Below are 16,320 nucleotides of genomic sequence, written 5' to 3' on the forward strand. Positions count from 1 at the left end.
ATGCAAAGCATTATATAATTTTTGTTTGTTTGTTTGAAATAAAGAAGCTAACCATTGAATCTGCATGGATCTTAAAATCATTTTGTGGAATGTTAATGGGCTAAATTGGAAGACTAGGAGGAGGAGACAGAGTGACTCCCCCTGCAGCTGCTCAGCTTTCATGGACTCAGAGGAGAAGGTCCCGCTTGCTGTCATGGCTTCTTTGCTCTTTGGGGCTCCCTCCCCCCCCAAAAAAAGTGCGCCCTATGAGCCGGTGCGCCCTATAGGGCAAAAAATACAGTAAATGCTTTATGAGTCACTGATAAAGCATTTATATTAATTAGCCAGGATTACATCCTACTTAAACTTTCATCACTCCATACAAGTGGAAAGCTTACTAGACTCTCAGTCTTATAGCAATTCAACCTGCAGCGTTCCAATGAAAGGTGCTATATAAATTTAATAAATAAAGGTCCTGAGAAAGCTGACTTGTTTGTTTGTCTGTTTGTTTGTTTGTTTGTTGAATCTATATACTGCCCTATACGTGGAGGTCTCAGGGCAGGTCACAGAACAAAATTAATATACAAAACCAGAAGATATATAATCAAAATAAAAACAACAACCCAATAACACCCCAAAAAGAAGCACATTTTAAAAGGGCAAAGGATGTCAATCAAATCAACCAAAAAGGAACGTTTTTGCCTGATGTCCAAAGGCGTATAATGAATGTGCTAGGTGAACTTCCCTGGGGAGAGCATTCCACAGACGGGGAGCCACTGCAGAGAAGGCCCCGTTCTTGTGTTGCCACCCTCCTGACCTCTTGAGGAGGAAGCACCCGAAGAAGGGCCTCAGAAGATGATCTCAGGGTCCGGGTAGGATCATATGGAAAGAGGTGGTCCTTGAGGTACTGCCGTCCTGAGCCATTTAAGGCTTTCTAGGTCAATACCAGGACTTTGAATTGGGCCCAGAAATGAATTGGTAGCAGTGCAGTCAGACCAGGATCAGTGTATTGTGCACTAGCTGAAGTTTCCGAACTGTCTTCAGAGGCAGAAGAAGAAGAGAAGAAGAGTTTGGATTTGATATCCCGCCTTTCACTCCCCTTCAGGAGTCTCAAAGCGGCTAACATTCTCCTTTCCCTTCCTCCCCCACAACAAACACTCTGTGAGGTGAGTGGGGCTGAGAGACTTCACAGAAGTGTGACTGGCCCAAGGTCACCCAGCAGCTGCATGTGGAGGAACGGAGACGCGAACCCGGTTTCCCAGATTACGTGACTACCGCTCTTAACCACTACACCACACTGGCAGCCCTATGTATAACGCATTGCAGTAATCTAACCTTGAGATTACCAGAGCATAGACAACAGTAGTTAGGCTATCCCTGTCCAGATAGGGGCGTAGCTGGGCCACCAACCAAAGCTGATGGAAGGCACTCCCCGCCACTGAAGCGTCCTGAGCCTCGAGCGACAGCAAAGGATCTAGGTGTACCCACAAGCTATGAGCCTGCTCCTTCAGAGGAAGCGTAATCCCATCAAGAGCAGGCGACCTCCCACCCATCTGGTCTAGGGAACCACCCACTAACAGTGCCCCAGTCTTATCTGGATTGAGCTTCAGTTGGTTGGCTCTCATCCAGTCCATTGCCGAGGCAAGACACTGGTCCAGCACTTCCACTGCTTCACCTGCAGATGTGAAGGAGAAATAGAGCTGAGGGTCATCAGCATAATTCTGACAACATACTTGAAACCTCCGGATAACCCCACCCAGCAATTTCATGTAGATGTTCAACAATGTGGAACATAGGATTGAGCCCTGCGGAACCCCACATTCAAGGTCCCCAGCGCTGAAAAGTAACACCGTCTGGGAATGACCATCCAAGTAGGACTGGAACCACCACCACCATCTGGTGTGCGGCCACATGCTCCAAAACCTTGCTCAGCAAAGGGAGATTAGCAACAGTTATTTCCCTAATTAAATGGTGCATGGATTTTAGGAAATAGGTCAAATAAATAGATACATACATATTAACAAATACTTGATAAAGAATAACAAAGCTGCTAGAATGCTAGCCTGGCTTCTGCGCACACAATTTGTTTATGAGTAGAGAAGTTTCTGCTCAAAGACGGGGAGCAAGTTGGCTCCATGTGCAACAGAAGCTGTCCTTCCGCAGAACATGTCGAAGGGGAAGGGAGAGCCTAAGGCTCAGAGCAACCTTTCTCCCCTCCACCAACCCCAGAGAGCTTCCCTCTGTTGGAGAAGCCTTTCAAAGATGGGGTGGAAATTCACTTGAAGTGGCTTCAAAACCACCAACATGCTACTTCCCTTCAGGGGGAGAACCAGAAGGGATTGGCAGGAATCAAATCCACCCAAAGTGGCCAACTAGAAGAAGGAGAAGAGTTTGGATTTGATATCCCGCTTTATCACTACCCTAAGGAGTCTCCAAGCGGCTCACAATCTCCTTTTCCTTCCTTCCCCACAACAAGCACTCTGTGAGGTGAGTGAGACTTAGAGACTTCAGAGAAGTGTGACTGGCCCAAGGTCACCCAGCAGCTGCAGGTGGAGGAGCGGGGAAGCGAACCCGGTTCACCAAGTTACGAGTCCACCGCTCTTAACCACTACACCACACTGGCTCTCTAAAGCATCCCTAACAGATAGCCATCCAAACTCTGCTTAAAAACCTCCAAGGAAGGAGAGTCGATGGTCGGATCCAGATGCAGGCCTCTTCTTTGGTCCTTGGGAGCAAAGTTCAGGCCAAACTTCCAATTCCCCAAAACACCTTTTGACTTTTCTCCATCATGTTTTTCTCCAGCTCTGCACCTGCTGCCAGAGCCATTCAAGACTTCGGAAAGTTAGTGTCATGAAACTTATTCCACTTGGAATAATCAAAATAAGTGAAACAGGGGATTTAAAACATCGAGCGACAGATAGTACAGAAACAAAAAGACAAAAAACAAACAAACTGCTGAGGCTGGAGGAGGACCGTTAATGTAATTTGTAAGAGCTAATAAAGAATTAAAAATAAAATAAAATATGAGTATAATAATTGATGATTATTAGTTTATTAGCACGTCAGGAGGAAGGTTGCGCAGGGCAGCCTGGGAAGGGCGAGGGAAAGGCTGTGAGGAAAAGCCTTCTCTCTTTCTCCATCGCTCTGCCCCTCCATGAAGGTTAAATGGAAGAATAAGAGAAAAATAAAATGATAAGAAACAGGATCTTTGTTTGTGAGAAGAAGGGGCAGCAAAGCATGCTGGGAAGAAGGACGTGACGGAAATGAAATGAAACCCAATAAAGGATAATTTATCAATAAAGCTAATATGTGAAACCTAACGAAAGACACTTTCACGTGTATTTATTCAGTTATACGTTGGAAAATGGGTAAATTTCAATTATAGGAAACAGGATCCTTGTTTGGAGAAGAGGGGCAGCAAAGCATGCTGGGAAGAGGGACGTGAGGGAAATGAAACCTAATAGAGGTTAATTTATTCAAGTGAAACCTAACAAAAGACACCTTGAGATTGATTGATTTATTTGGTTAAAATTTCAAATTTCAGCTGGCCAGAGTCCCCCAAGGGCCAGAGGGGCTGGCAGGGGCAGGGCCCCCAGGTCAGCCAGGGAGAGAGAGGGGCCCCTTGGGGGATTTGCACTCTGCACGCCCTCAGAGGCCGGAGAGGCTGGCAGGGGCAGGGCCCCCAGGAGAGAGAGGGGCCCCGGGGGGATTGGCACTCTGCACGCCCTCAGAGGCCAGAGAGGCTGGCAGGGGCAGGGCCCCCAGGAGAGAGAGGGGCCCCGGAGGGATTGGCACTCTGCACGCCCTCAGAGGCCGGGGAGGCTGGCAGGGGCAGGGCCCCCAGGAGGGAGAGGGGCCCCTGGGGGATTGGCACTCTGCACGCCCTCAGAGGCCAGAGAGGCTGGCAGGGGCAGGGCCCCCAGGAGAGAGAGGGGCCCCGGAGGGATTGGCACTCTGCACGCCCTCAGAGGCCGGAGAGGCTGGCAGGGGCAGGGCCCCCAGGAGAGAGAGGGGCCCCGGGGGGATTTGCACTCTGCACGCCCTCAGAGGCCAGAGAGGCTGGCAGGGGCAGGGCCCCCAGGTGAGCCTGGGAGAGAGAGGGGCCCCGGGGGGATTGGCACTCTGCACGCCCTCAGAGGCCGGGGAGGCTGGCAGGGGCAGGGCCCCCAGGAGGGAGAGGGGCCCCGGGGGGATTTGCACTCTGCACGCCCTCAGAGGCCGGAGAGGCTGGCAGGGGCAGGGCCCCCAGGTGGGCCCGGGAGAGAAAGGGGCCCCTGGGGGAATTGCACTCTGCACGCCCTCAGAGGCTTCGTAGTCTAAGCTCAGGGGGCTCTCTGAGCCGGCATCTCTCAAGGGGGGGGTGAGGGGTTTCTTCCCATTGGTCAACATCCTTCTTAAATAGTGGTGCCCGGAATTGGACACAGTATTCCAGGTGGGGACTGACCAAGGCAGAATAGAGCTCAGTCTTGTAAGCCACTGGTATTAGTAGCAATAAAAGTAACAATAATCACAACAAGATTAGACTTCGTTAACAAATATTTATGCTGCTTAACTGTGTGTGCATTGCAATCCCTTATTCATTGTTGTGCGTAGTAATTTTAAGTGCATTCTTAATATTACGATCAATGTGCAGTACTTTTTAAATGCATAATTTCTTTAAATATAAACACAGAAATAAATGAAGCTCTAAATTCATCGGATGATGACCTGTGCCACAAACTGGGAACCAGGCAGAGGGGCTTCTCGGTGGTGGCGCCTGCCCTGTGGAACGCCCTCCCCACCTCCTTTCACAATGACTCGCCCAGATTGGCGTAGGCGGCCTGCCACTCCTGTGAGCGCCGGAGTTCCCTCTCCCCTCTAACCCTATCCCTAACCCTGGCCAGTGCAATAAAATTCATTGGATCCCAGTCGCGGGTTGGCTAAGGTCAGCTGCTACTCTTTGGAACAGGGAGCAGAGCTTACACAAGACAGAAATTAAACCAACAGACTATGGAAGATGTCTTAAATGAATTTCTCAGTTTATTGATATACAAAGCTTAGGAGAACGAAATGGTGTGAAGTGAGCTTATGAATGATAGCGCATAAATACAGGAAAAGGAGCATAGAAAATGGAATACATAGAACTGGCATAACCAAACAGTATTGGGGAATATTAGAATTGATATGGTTAATAGGTAGTCATGACAAAGGAAACAGACTCAAAAACCTATCTAATCTCTCCCTCTAGCCTATCTTGTTGTGAGATAAATATAAGTTCCCAAAACACAAAATTTTAAAAAGATAATAGTATACAAACTAAGGGCAGAAGACCAGGACTCATTGTAGTCCTTGGCAAAGCAAGGTAGCAAAACATTTCCTCCCATCTTCCTGTTCATGTCAACAGGACTTCCTAAAACCAGGGCTAAGAAGGAACATAATCTCTTTCAGAGGTGGAGAAGGAGGAACATGGATGAGCAGGTGTGTTTCCTTTATGCACTTCTGGACATAGGGAACATGGACTATTTTAAGAATCAGGTGTCCCCTTAATTCCTTGTTGTCAGGTGCTCCTTTGTGTTCAGATCAGGCCTCAGCACAATAATGTAGCACTTGGGAAGGAAGATGCAGCCCAGAAGCCCAGCACTGGAGGCCAACATAGAGAAGATCTGCACGGCCACCATGTACTTGCCCTTGGTGCTCAGGTAGGTGGGCACAAAAGACACCCAAACACTGCAGAAGACCAGCATGCTGAAGGTGATCAGCTTGGCTTCGTTGAAGGAGCCGGGCAACTTCCTGGCTAGGAAAGCCACCGTGAAGCAGGTGGCAGCCAAGAAGCCCATGTAGCCGAGGGCAACGTAAAACATGGCCACAGACCCTTCGTTGCATTGCAGGACGATCTCTTCCACCTGGGAGCGCATGTCAGGCTCTGGGAATGGGGGAGAAGAGTCCAGCCAGATGGTGCAGATGAGAACTTGCCCCCCAGAACAGGAGATGACAATGGAGTTGGCCAGACTCTTGCCCAGCCATCTCCTCACCCTGTTCCCGGGCTTTGTGGCCAGGAAGGCCAGCACCACCGTGATGGTCTTTGCCAAGACAGAAGAAACAGCAACTGAGAAGATGATGCTGAAGGCCGTTTGTTGGAGAAGGCAGGTCTCTTTCCTTGGGCGCCCGATGAAGAGGAAGGAGGACCAAAAGGAAAGCAGGAGGGAGACGAGCAGGATGTAGGAGAGGTCCTGGTTGTTGGCTTTGACTATGGGAGTTTCCTTGTATTTAATGAAGATTCCCAACACAATGCCTGCTATTAAGGACAAGAAGAGGGCAATGGAAGCTAAAACCATTCCCAAATATTCTCCATAAGTCAGGAAGGTGGTAATCTTGGGGACACATTGATCTCTGTCCTTGTTTGAATGGTGATCTTCTGAGCATTTGGTGCAATGTTCTGCATCTGGGGAAGAGAATAAGAGTGGTTGCAGCATCACTTACATCCCTCATGATCTGTGCTTATTACGTTTTGAAGAAATCCTAGAGATTTCTTCCTTATGATCATTCCTTTCAACTCTCTCCCAGGATGTAATGAAGGTGATTAATCCTAAAGAAGCTGAGGAAGGAGGCACATTCCGCAATGTCTGCAGAATTCTCACAAAAAGTGTGTGAGACTGGATTTCTGCCCTGTGTTTACTTCTCCTTCCCCCTTGGAGTCACCCACCTTCCTGGGCGGAGAAGGTCCCTTCCGCACACCGAGCGCAAGCGTAGCAGCAAACGGGCTGTCCTTCTAGAACCACCTTGGCATATCCAGGCTGGCATCTTTCTGTACACCTGGAACGAGGCACGGCCTAACCAGAAAGACAAGAAGGTGCAAGAAAGAGGAACAGTTAGGAATATTTGTGGGTATGTAATTCACTCATAGGGACACGGGTCCCTGCTCTTGCCAACCTAGCAGTTCAAAAGCACGTCAAAAGTGCAAGTAGATAAATAGGTACCGCTCCGTCGGGAAGGTAAATGGCGTTTCCGCTCACTGCTCTGGTTCACCAGTCATGCTGCCCACATGACCCAGAAGCTGTACGCCGGCTCCCTCGGCCAATAAAGCAAGATGAGCACCGCAACCCCAGAGTCGGCCACGACTGGACCTAATGGTCAGTGGTCCCGTTAAAGGTAAAGGTTCCTGCACGTACAATAGTTTAACGTTTGCAACATCTACAAGTGAGCTTACTCCACAAATTAAAAAATCCACAATAAATCAGTAATTGTCATTTCTAAAATAAATTACTTTCCATCCTTCTGCATGTATGAGAACCCAATAGTTCACTTTTACTTCCCCTTTTCCCTAGGTGTTTTCCCTTTTCTTCTTATCTACGTAGTCCTTTCTGTCGAAGATTCTGTCCAGAATTTTAATAATGATCATTTCTAAAATAAATTGCTTTCCATCCTTCTGCATGTATGAAAACCCAATTGTTCACTTTTCCTAGGTGTTTTCCCTTTTCTTCTACGTAGTCCATTCGGTTAAACATTCTGTCCAGAATTCTTAAATTCTCAGTCTGGTTTGGAAATAGATAGTGTCTTTTCTAAGGACCTCTGGGCTCTATCCTTTCCCTGAGGACCCCAAATTCCCCTCCTATCTCAGCTGCTGTGGAAAGAAGGAGTGGCGGTTGCAGCTGTTATTGGACGGTCAAGACATCATTGATCAACCTGATATAGTCATTTTGCAGCAGTTGTTCAAGGAAAAATATATTCAGGATCTCCTAGCCTCCCCTCTCTGTGATTCCCCTTACCTTGTTGAATTTCTTGGGCCACTCAATAGCTTCTGGGTTAATGGTGAACTTTATGCTAGCAGATGTCTCTCTCCTTATATTCCCAATTTTCACAGCGACATTAGTCTTATTGGGAGACATCACCCAGTTCATAATATCGAAGTCTCCTGGCAGCTCCCAGTTCTCATCCAAGCACAGCCTGCCTCTGGAAGTATTCAGACACCGGATTTCTCTCAAGAAAGGGTGAAGCTGGAATGACAGGGGAAAGCACCAGCACTGAGAAAGCTTGAAGCCAAGATGGATATCTCAGTCCTACTCACTTCAACCTCTTATGATTTGGGGCTGCGTGGATCTCATGTAGACTGGAATTCCTATTCAGCCGTTTCTATTACTACAGAGCCTGCAAGTGCCTCAATTTTCCAGGGACATCCCTGAATTAGAGACAGTTTTCCATTTGATCCTGGAATTTCCCACTTTTCCTTAGAATGTCCCTATGTACATTGGAGAAATGTTGGCGCATGTGGAGTTATCCAACACACAAGCTGTCCAATTTAGGGAACACACAACACACAAGCTGTCCAATTCCAGTCTAGGGAATTTTTAAATGTTTAATATTTTAGTATGAATTTCTTTATTTTGGGAGCTGCCCAGAGTGCTGAGGCAACTGAAGAAGATGTATAAACAGTGCTATTTTTCTAGAAAAGAAGGTGCCGCCACTCACCATGAACACCTCCCTCTGAGAATGGCAATGGCACCCACCTGAAAGGTGCCAAAACTGAGTTCCAGCGAGTTCCCCTCTGGAAAAAAGCCCTGGGTATAAGCAGTAAGATTATCATTATGGAATGTGCTGTCTCTATTTTCAACAGAGAAATGTTGGGCGGTATGCTACTATTACTAGTACTAACAGTAACTATGATATTTTGCAGGTCTATCCCCAGTCATGATCAGCATCTGTGTGGACTGCAGTTTGCAAAAGGGGGAAGGAAATACCTGCCACGGCTGTAGACTTGCGTGTCCCAATTGCTCTCCTTCCTCCAACATCAGCCTCCTCTGGGATCTCGATGAAAGCGAAGCATGCAATGCCTGAGCCACAGCCTGAACATTGATGTAAGTGCTATAGCTGTCATGAGACAGGACTCTCTCACGCTCCTCTTGGGGCAACGACTCCAGTTTCTCCTCCTCTTTGCATCTTATCCTGCCTTTCACGGACAACAAATGCTTTGAATATGAACACTGAAATGCTTCATCCAAAGAATCCACAAGATTGGACGGCGATTTATAGTTGTCACCTTTGCTGCTCCTTATTCTGGTCTGAATTGCAAAGGACAGAGAACCATAGAGGTGCTGGAATAGATGTGGACGTATGTTAAAGCCAGTTCTGATTTCTAGCAAAGCTGTTGTGATCCAGACTTTTGCTCCTATTTCCTTCTCATATACCGTGTTTATTGCCAGGAGTAGAACGATGCCCATTGCATTGGTTGCATAGTAAAAAAAATACCCCAACTTGTCTCCATAGGAAAAAAGGTTCCCCACGCCTGATAAATTGATTTAGAGCATTTTCTCGTACTTTTTTTGTTAAAGCAATGCAGATCCCTTTGCTGAGCATCAGAGGTTTCACAGCGCTCACAAATCTTTCTCCACTGTCATTGTCTGGAGTGAAGAGGCCAATCCACGTCCATCCAAAATACAGGAGCAATTCAACAATCCCCTGGTACTCACTTTCCTCTTTGGGACTCATCCGGTAGACAAAAGGGAACAGGGTTTTACCTTCGAGAACCTGGGCAGGGAAGCCATAACTGATCTAGCAAGGAAAGCAAAAGATCACCAATTTATTTTACTTTCAGCATAACAGGTATTTAATTATCTGAAATGACTGATATCTATCTAAATCTCTGCTGGCTGAGGCTGATGGGAGTTTTAGTCGGAAACATCTGGAGGTGTCAAGTTGGTGAAGGCTCAGTTTTGAATAAGGGATGTTGAATCCATAGCTCAAGATTTTCCCATTTTGAAAAATATCCCTGCTTCACCCCTCCAAAGAGAAAATAGAATTTTACGCAGTTGAAATTCTCTGTCCCTCCATGCTCTCCCACTACTTACCTGTGGGATTTTGTAGATGCCTGACAAGGCTGAAATCACTCTTGAGATGACAGTGTTGCTTCTTTCAAGAACAGCCAGCAGGTGATTCTGTTCTCCACAGTGATAATTGGGAATATTGCATCCACTGCCTGCAAGCAGCTCTAGCATGGCGTCCGAAGTCGTCCTTGCATCGCAATAGTTCTCATAGAGGTTGTAGCCCAGGGTGATGTTGGGTAAGAGCCTGAGATCCTGGTTGATCTCTTGGATGGTGAACAGGAAAGCCAACATGTACCAGTAGATCCTAGGTGTGTCTCTGCAATAAATGAATCCTTTAAAAAGAGTGAAACTGGTATTCATATTGTCAGGGAACTGACATCGGAGCGAGAGGCGAAGGCGAGGCTCCCAGATGATGCTGGCGAAGGAGCCAGCAGCGGGGGGAGAAACAGCTCAGTAGAGGGGGAAGCTAATCAGCGCAACACCAGGGATAAAGGGGGACAGACGGGGGAATTGGAGAGAGGGCTCCAGGACTCTTCACGGGACACCAGTGAGGAGAGCCCAGGTCCTCCGCTACCCACGCCTTCCCTGCGCAGAAGACTCCCGCACAGTGAGAGGAGGAGGAGAAGACTGGGTGTCAAACAACTTTTATGTTGGAAGAGGTTCAAGAAACGCCCGCTGACGGATTCTGCCAGCGACTGAGGCAGCCACCATGAGAAGGGGCTGTGCAGTCAGAGAAATTAGCCGAGAAAGGCACCAGTTTACGCACGAGTAACTCATACCCATTACACATATTAATTGGGGGTGGGGACATTATATGATCCAAAAAGATTAGTATGTATTGATTAATCCTATTGCATTAATATCAAACCATTTACAGCCTAGTATAGAATAAAAATTTGGAGATCTCTAGTTAGAAATGAGACCAGTTCTGTGTGTGTGTGTGTGTGTGTGTGTGTGTGTGTGTGTGTAGAAAAGGAATAATTCCTTTTCACATTTTAGACTCCACTAACAATGAAATCTCCTGACATATTATTTTATTTATCATTTTAATTAAAGCACATATTTCCTGCTCTCCATCCACCAAACGTTAATCTGTAGGATTTAAAAAATCCATTTTTAAAACTATAGCATTCTTTAACGACAGTTTGTTGATGGTCATTTATAATATTATATCAGTATAAGGATGTAATAGAAGAATGCAAGAATGCCAATGAATCTGGTCAGGGTTCAAAAGTTTGCACTGAATTTCCCCACCTGCAGGATGCCATGAAACTCAGGCAATTTCCAGAGCTCAAAGGTTGAATTGCCTGAGTTTCATGGCATCCTGCAGGTGGGGAAATTCAGTGCATCCATAGGTAGGAGAGTGTTTCACTAAGGAAGACCCAGGGAACAAGGAAATGGGAGAGGTTTGGGTGGAATCTTTTAGTGGACCCCCAGCTCCCAGCAGCCCAGCCAGCAAGACCAATGGTCAGGGCAGGGTAGACCTGCAACATGAGGCCCGCCTTGGCTCCCCAGCCCTGAGAAAGGCGCTCTTTCCTTGATAAACAGGAACCATTACAAGGACTGGAGGACCATGAAACCCACCCACATATGAATTTACATACCCCTCATTCCTGACCAAGGGTGTCTGAGAAAAGACATATGGAGTTTCCTTATATAAGCGATTTGGAGATATGATCCCACTGATGAGAAAGTGTCCAGGCCGGTAGTAATTGTGAGCATCCGTTTGATCCCTGACCAGATTCAAGGGGCATTTCACCTTGTGGTTCCCGCAGACTCCAAAGGGCATCATGAGCAGCAGAAGCTGCAACAGAAGGAGCAGGGATCTCATTCTGGCTCTGCTTCCTCCTCCTCTTACCTGCTAAAGAAACAAAGCAGAAGAACCCAAAGACTCTTGCAAGACCAGACTGGGTGGGCTTTCCCAATCTGGGTGGTTTTCAACTCTACCTTCGGAGCTAGGAAGCACAAGGCAGGCACACCCCTCTTTTGCCAGCTCTGCAGCTTGTCTCAGTCTGTCTCCAACACAGGAAATATTCTCGGCACCAACTTTTTCTTTCCCAGACACAGCGCAATTAATATTGTCATGCTGTTGTTGCTTTCCAAGGCTCATGCAATCTCCAGAAATATCTCCTGAGCTTTCAGAAGATGAGATGACTATAATTTTGATTATTCCAAGTGGAATAAGTTTCATGACTGGCAGCAGGTGCAGAGCTGGAGAAAAACATGATGATGAAAAGTCAAAAGGTGTTTTGGGGAATTGGAAGTTTGGCCTGAACTTTGCTCCCAAGGAGCAACGAAGAGGCCTGCATCTGGATCCGACCATCGACTCTCCTTCCTTGGAGGTTTTTAAGCAGAGTTTGGATGGCTATCTGTTAGGGATGCTTTAGAGAGCCAGTGTGGTGTAGTGGTTAAGAGCGGTGGACTCGTAACTTGGTGAACCGGGTTCGCTTCCCCGCTCCTCCACCTGCAGCTGCTGGGTGACCTTGGGCTAGTCACACTTCTCTGAAGTCTCTAAGTCTCACTCACCTCACAGAGTGTTTGTTGTGGGGAAGGAAGGAAAAGGAGATTGTGAGCCGCTTTGAGACTCCTTAGGGTAGTGATAAAGCGAGATATCAAATCCAAACTCTTCTCCTTCTTCTAGTTGGCCACTTTGGATGGACTTGATTCCTGCCGCTCTCTTCTGGTTCTCCCCCTGAAGGGAAGTAGCATGTTGGTGGTTTTGAAGCCACTTCAAGTGAATTTCCACCCCATCTTTGAAAGGCTTCTCCAACAGAGGGAAGCTCTCTGGGGTTGGTGGAGGGAAGAAAGGTTGCTCTGAGCCTTAGGCTCTCCCTTCCCCTTTGACATTTTCTGCAGAAGGACAGCTTCTGTTGCACATGGAGCCAACTTGCTCCCCGTCTTTGAGCAGAAACTTCTCTACTCATAAACAAATTGTCTGTGCAGAAGCCAGGCTAGCATTCTAGCAGCTTTGTTATTCTTTATCAAGTATTTATTAATATGTATTTATTTATTTAATCTATTTCCTAAAATCCATGCACCACTTGATTAGGGAAATAAGTGTTGCTAATCTCCCTTTGCTGAGCAAGGTTTTGGAGCATGTGGCCGCACACCAGATGGTGGTGGTGGTTCCAGTCCTACTTGGATGGTCATTCCTAGACGGTGTTACTTGGGGAATGCTTTTCAGCGCTGGGAACCTTGAATGTGGGGTTCCACAGGGCTCAATCCTATGTTCCACATTGTTTAACATCTACATGAAATTGCTGGGTGGGGTTATCCTGAGGTTTGGAGTATGTTGTCAGCTATATGCGGATGACACTCAGCTCTATTTCTCCTTCACATCTGCAGGTGAAGCAGTGGAAGTGCTGGACCAGTGTCTTGTCTCGGCAATGGACTGGATGAGAGCCAACCAACTGAAGCTCAATCCAGATAAGACTGGGGCACTGTTAGTGGGTGGTTCCCTAGACCAGAGGGGTGGGAGGTTGCCTGCTCTTGATGGGGTTACGCTTCCTCTGAAGGAGCAGGCTCATAGCTTGGGGGTACTCCTGGACCCTTTCCTGTTACTTGAGGCTCGGGACACCTCAGGGGTGGGGAGTGCCTTCCATCAGCTTTGGCTGGTGGCCCAGTTACACCCCTATCTGGACAGGGATAGCCTAACTACTGTTGTCTATGCTCTGGTAATCCCAAGGTTAGATTACTGCAATGCGTTATACGTAGGGCTGCCTCTGAAGACAGTTCGGAAACTTCAGCTAGTGCACAATACGCTGATCCTGGTCCGACTGCACTGCTACCAATTCATTTCTGGGCCCAATTCAAAGTCCTGGTATTGACCTATAAAGCCTTAAATGGCTTAGGACTGCAATACCTCAAGGACCGCCTCTTTCCATATGATTCTACCCGGACCCTGAGATCATCTTCTGAGGCCCTTCTTCGGGTGCCTCCTCCTCAAGAGGTCAGGAGGATGGCAACACAAGAACGGGGCCTTCTCTGCAGTGGCTCCCCATCTGTGGAATGCTCTCCCCAGGGAAGTTCACCTAGCGCCTTCATTATACGCCTTTGGACATCAGGCAAAAACGTTCCTCTTTGGTTGATTTGATTGACATCCTTTGCCCTTTTAAAATGTGGTTCTTTTGGGGGGTGTTATTGGGTTGTTGTTTTTATTTTGATTATATATCTTCTGGTTTTATATATTAATTTTGTTCTGTGACCCGCCCAGAGACCTCCGCGTATAGGGCAGTATATAGATTCAACAAACAAACAAACAGACAAACAAACAGACAAACAAACAAGTCAGCTTTCTCAGGACCTTTATTTATTAAATTTATATAGCACCTTTCATTGGAACGCTACAGGTTGAATTGCTATAAGACTGAGAGTCTAGTAAGCTTTCCACTTGTATGGAGTGATGAAAGTTTAAGTAGGATGTAATCTTGGTCAGTGACTCATAAAGCATTTACCGTATTTTTCGCCTTATAGGGTGCACCGGCCCATAGGGCGCACTTATTTTGGGGGGGGGGAGCCCCAAAGAGCCCCAAAGAGCAAAGAAGCCATGACAGTGAGCGGGATGGATCCCGCTAGCTGTCCTGGCTTCGTTTTTAGCCTTGGGGCCGGGGGTACGGAAGCGAAGGCGAGCTTGCGCAACCTCGCCATTGCTCTCACAGCTTGCGGGGCTGGGGGGCAGGGGAAGCCCGAGCTTCCGCCGACCCCAGCCCCCAGAACAAGCTGCTATCCACAAGCCTTGGGAGCCTGGCGGGAACTCCTGCTGGGCTCTCCAGGCTTGCGGATATCTGCCTGAAGCCCGGGGTGCGCCCCGCTGCGCTCCCCGGGTTTCGGGCTGCAGGGTGCTGTCCGCAAGCCATGGGAGCCCGGCGGAAACTCCCAAGGAACTCAGGGAACTCCTGAGGCTTGCGGATAGCTTCCTGAAGCCCGGAGAGCGAGAGGGGTCTTCTCATCCCCCAGATTTTTTTATTAATTTCCCCTCAGAATCTTTTAGTTGTTTAACTATTTCTTCCTTCTTAGCCTCTCTTAGTTTTTTCCTATATTTGTTCTGTTGTATCAAGAAGCCTCTAAGTACTGCCTTACTTGCGTCCCAGACAGTATCAATTTTTGTTTCTTTATTCAAGTTTAAGTTAAAGTACTCTTTCAGGGTGTTTTTTGCCTTCTCAATAATCTCGTCATTTTCAAATAAGTATTCATTCATTCTCCACCTATATGGTCCTAATGATCTACATTTTATTTCCAAAAAGATTGGGTTGTGATCTGAGAGTGTTCTGGGCTCTATTTCGCATTTCACTGCTCTTGTCGAGAGTTCCCCTGAGACCCAAATCTGGTCAGTCCTGCCCCAGCTCTGATGCGGTTCTGAGAAATGCGTAAATTGTTTTCCTATTGGGTTTTTATGCCTCCAAATGTCAATCAGGTCTAAATTTTCTTGAAGATCATTAAAGGATTTTGGCTGTTTTCCTTGATTCGCTTTCCTCCTTTTTTCACTTCTGTCTAATTCCGGTACAGGGACTCCGTTCAGATCCCCTAATAAAATTAACTTATAGTCTTCTAATTCTAATAATACTTGTTCCATTTTTTTTAAGAATCCTGCCTTATTTGTATTGGGGGCATAGATGGTTACTATGTTAAACTTTTCCCCTAGGTGGTTAATTTGAACTCCCAGTATTCTCCCCTCCTCATCTTTACAAACCAACACAGGTTCCAGTTTTTCTTTAACGTATATCACCAACCCTCTTTTTTTATTGACATCTGAGTTAATGAACTCTATTCCCAACTTTTTATTAATCAATATATGCTTGTGTTTTTTAGCTACATGCGTCTCTTGACCTTCCCTTTTACGTAAGAGTCTAACTGGTATCTCTTTAAGGACAATTATTGGTCTACTGTCTATTATTAATTTTTTATGGTAACTCGTTTTAAGTATCAAATTCTTCATTCCAATTGAGTTAAAAACTACTAAGCAGTCCCCAAGGGGTCTTTTTATCCTATTCTGGTTTGTTCTCTGGTTTGTTCTCGTTCTTATTCTGAAGGCATTATCTATCGTATCAGCCACTTCTTCCTCTTTCAAATCTAACCATTTTGCTAACTCCTTAGTCATTTTCTCCTTTATGTTCTCCTTCATCTCTTCTTCTATCCCTCTAAATTTTAGGTGTAATTGTCTCTGTCGCATTTCTGTCATCGCAATATTATCCCAGATTTGCTCCTGTGCTTTGTTCACTTCTCTCATTTCCTCCTTTATTTTTTCTGTCTCCTTTCTATGTTCTCTCATCTCTTTTTGAATTCTTTTATTAGTCTCTTCAAATGTTTTTGACTTGACCGTTAATTCTTGAATTTTATAAGAAAGCTCCCCTACAGCCCCTTCAATCTTCCTATCTATCATTTCCTGCATTTCTTCTACAGTGGTGCCTCGCAAGACGAAATTAATTCGTTCCGCAAGTTTTTTCTTCTTGCGAGTTTTTCGTCTTGCGAAGCACGGTTTCCCATAGGAATGCATTGAAAATCAATTAATGCGTTCCTAGGGAAACCGCCTTCAGACCAGGTCCGG

At 46.6% G+C, this 16,320-nt stretch overlaps 1 pseudogene across 1 annotated transcript; it reads right to left on the minus strand.

The window, feature by feature from the left end:
* Positions 1-4,980: 4,980 nt before the first annotated feature.
* Positions 4,981-11,961, minus strand: LOC309523056 (vomeronasal type-2 receptor 26-like; annotated as a pseudogene). Its single transcript, XR_014224649.1, has 6 exons — positions 11,381-11,961; positions 9,801-10,092; positions 8,694-9,504; positions 7,725-7,952; positions 6,662-6,788; positions 4,981-6,400 (listed from the first exon to the last, which is right to left on the minus strand). The product of XR_014224649.1 is annotated as a vomeronasal type-2 receptor 26-like (transcript).
* Positions 11,962-16,320: the final 4,359 nt, after the last annotated feature.

This window comes from Podarcis vaucheri, assembly GCF_965113315.1.
Source record: "Podarcis vaucheri genome assembly, chromosome: 18".
Lineage (NCBI taxonomy): Eukaryota > Metazoa > Chordata > Lepidosauria > Squamata > Lacertidae > Podarcis > Podarcis vaucheri.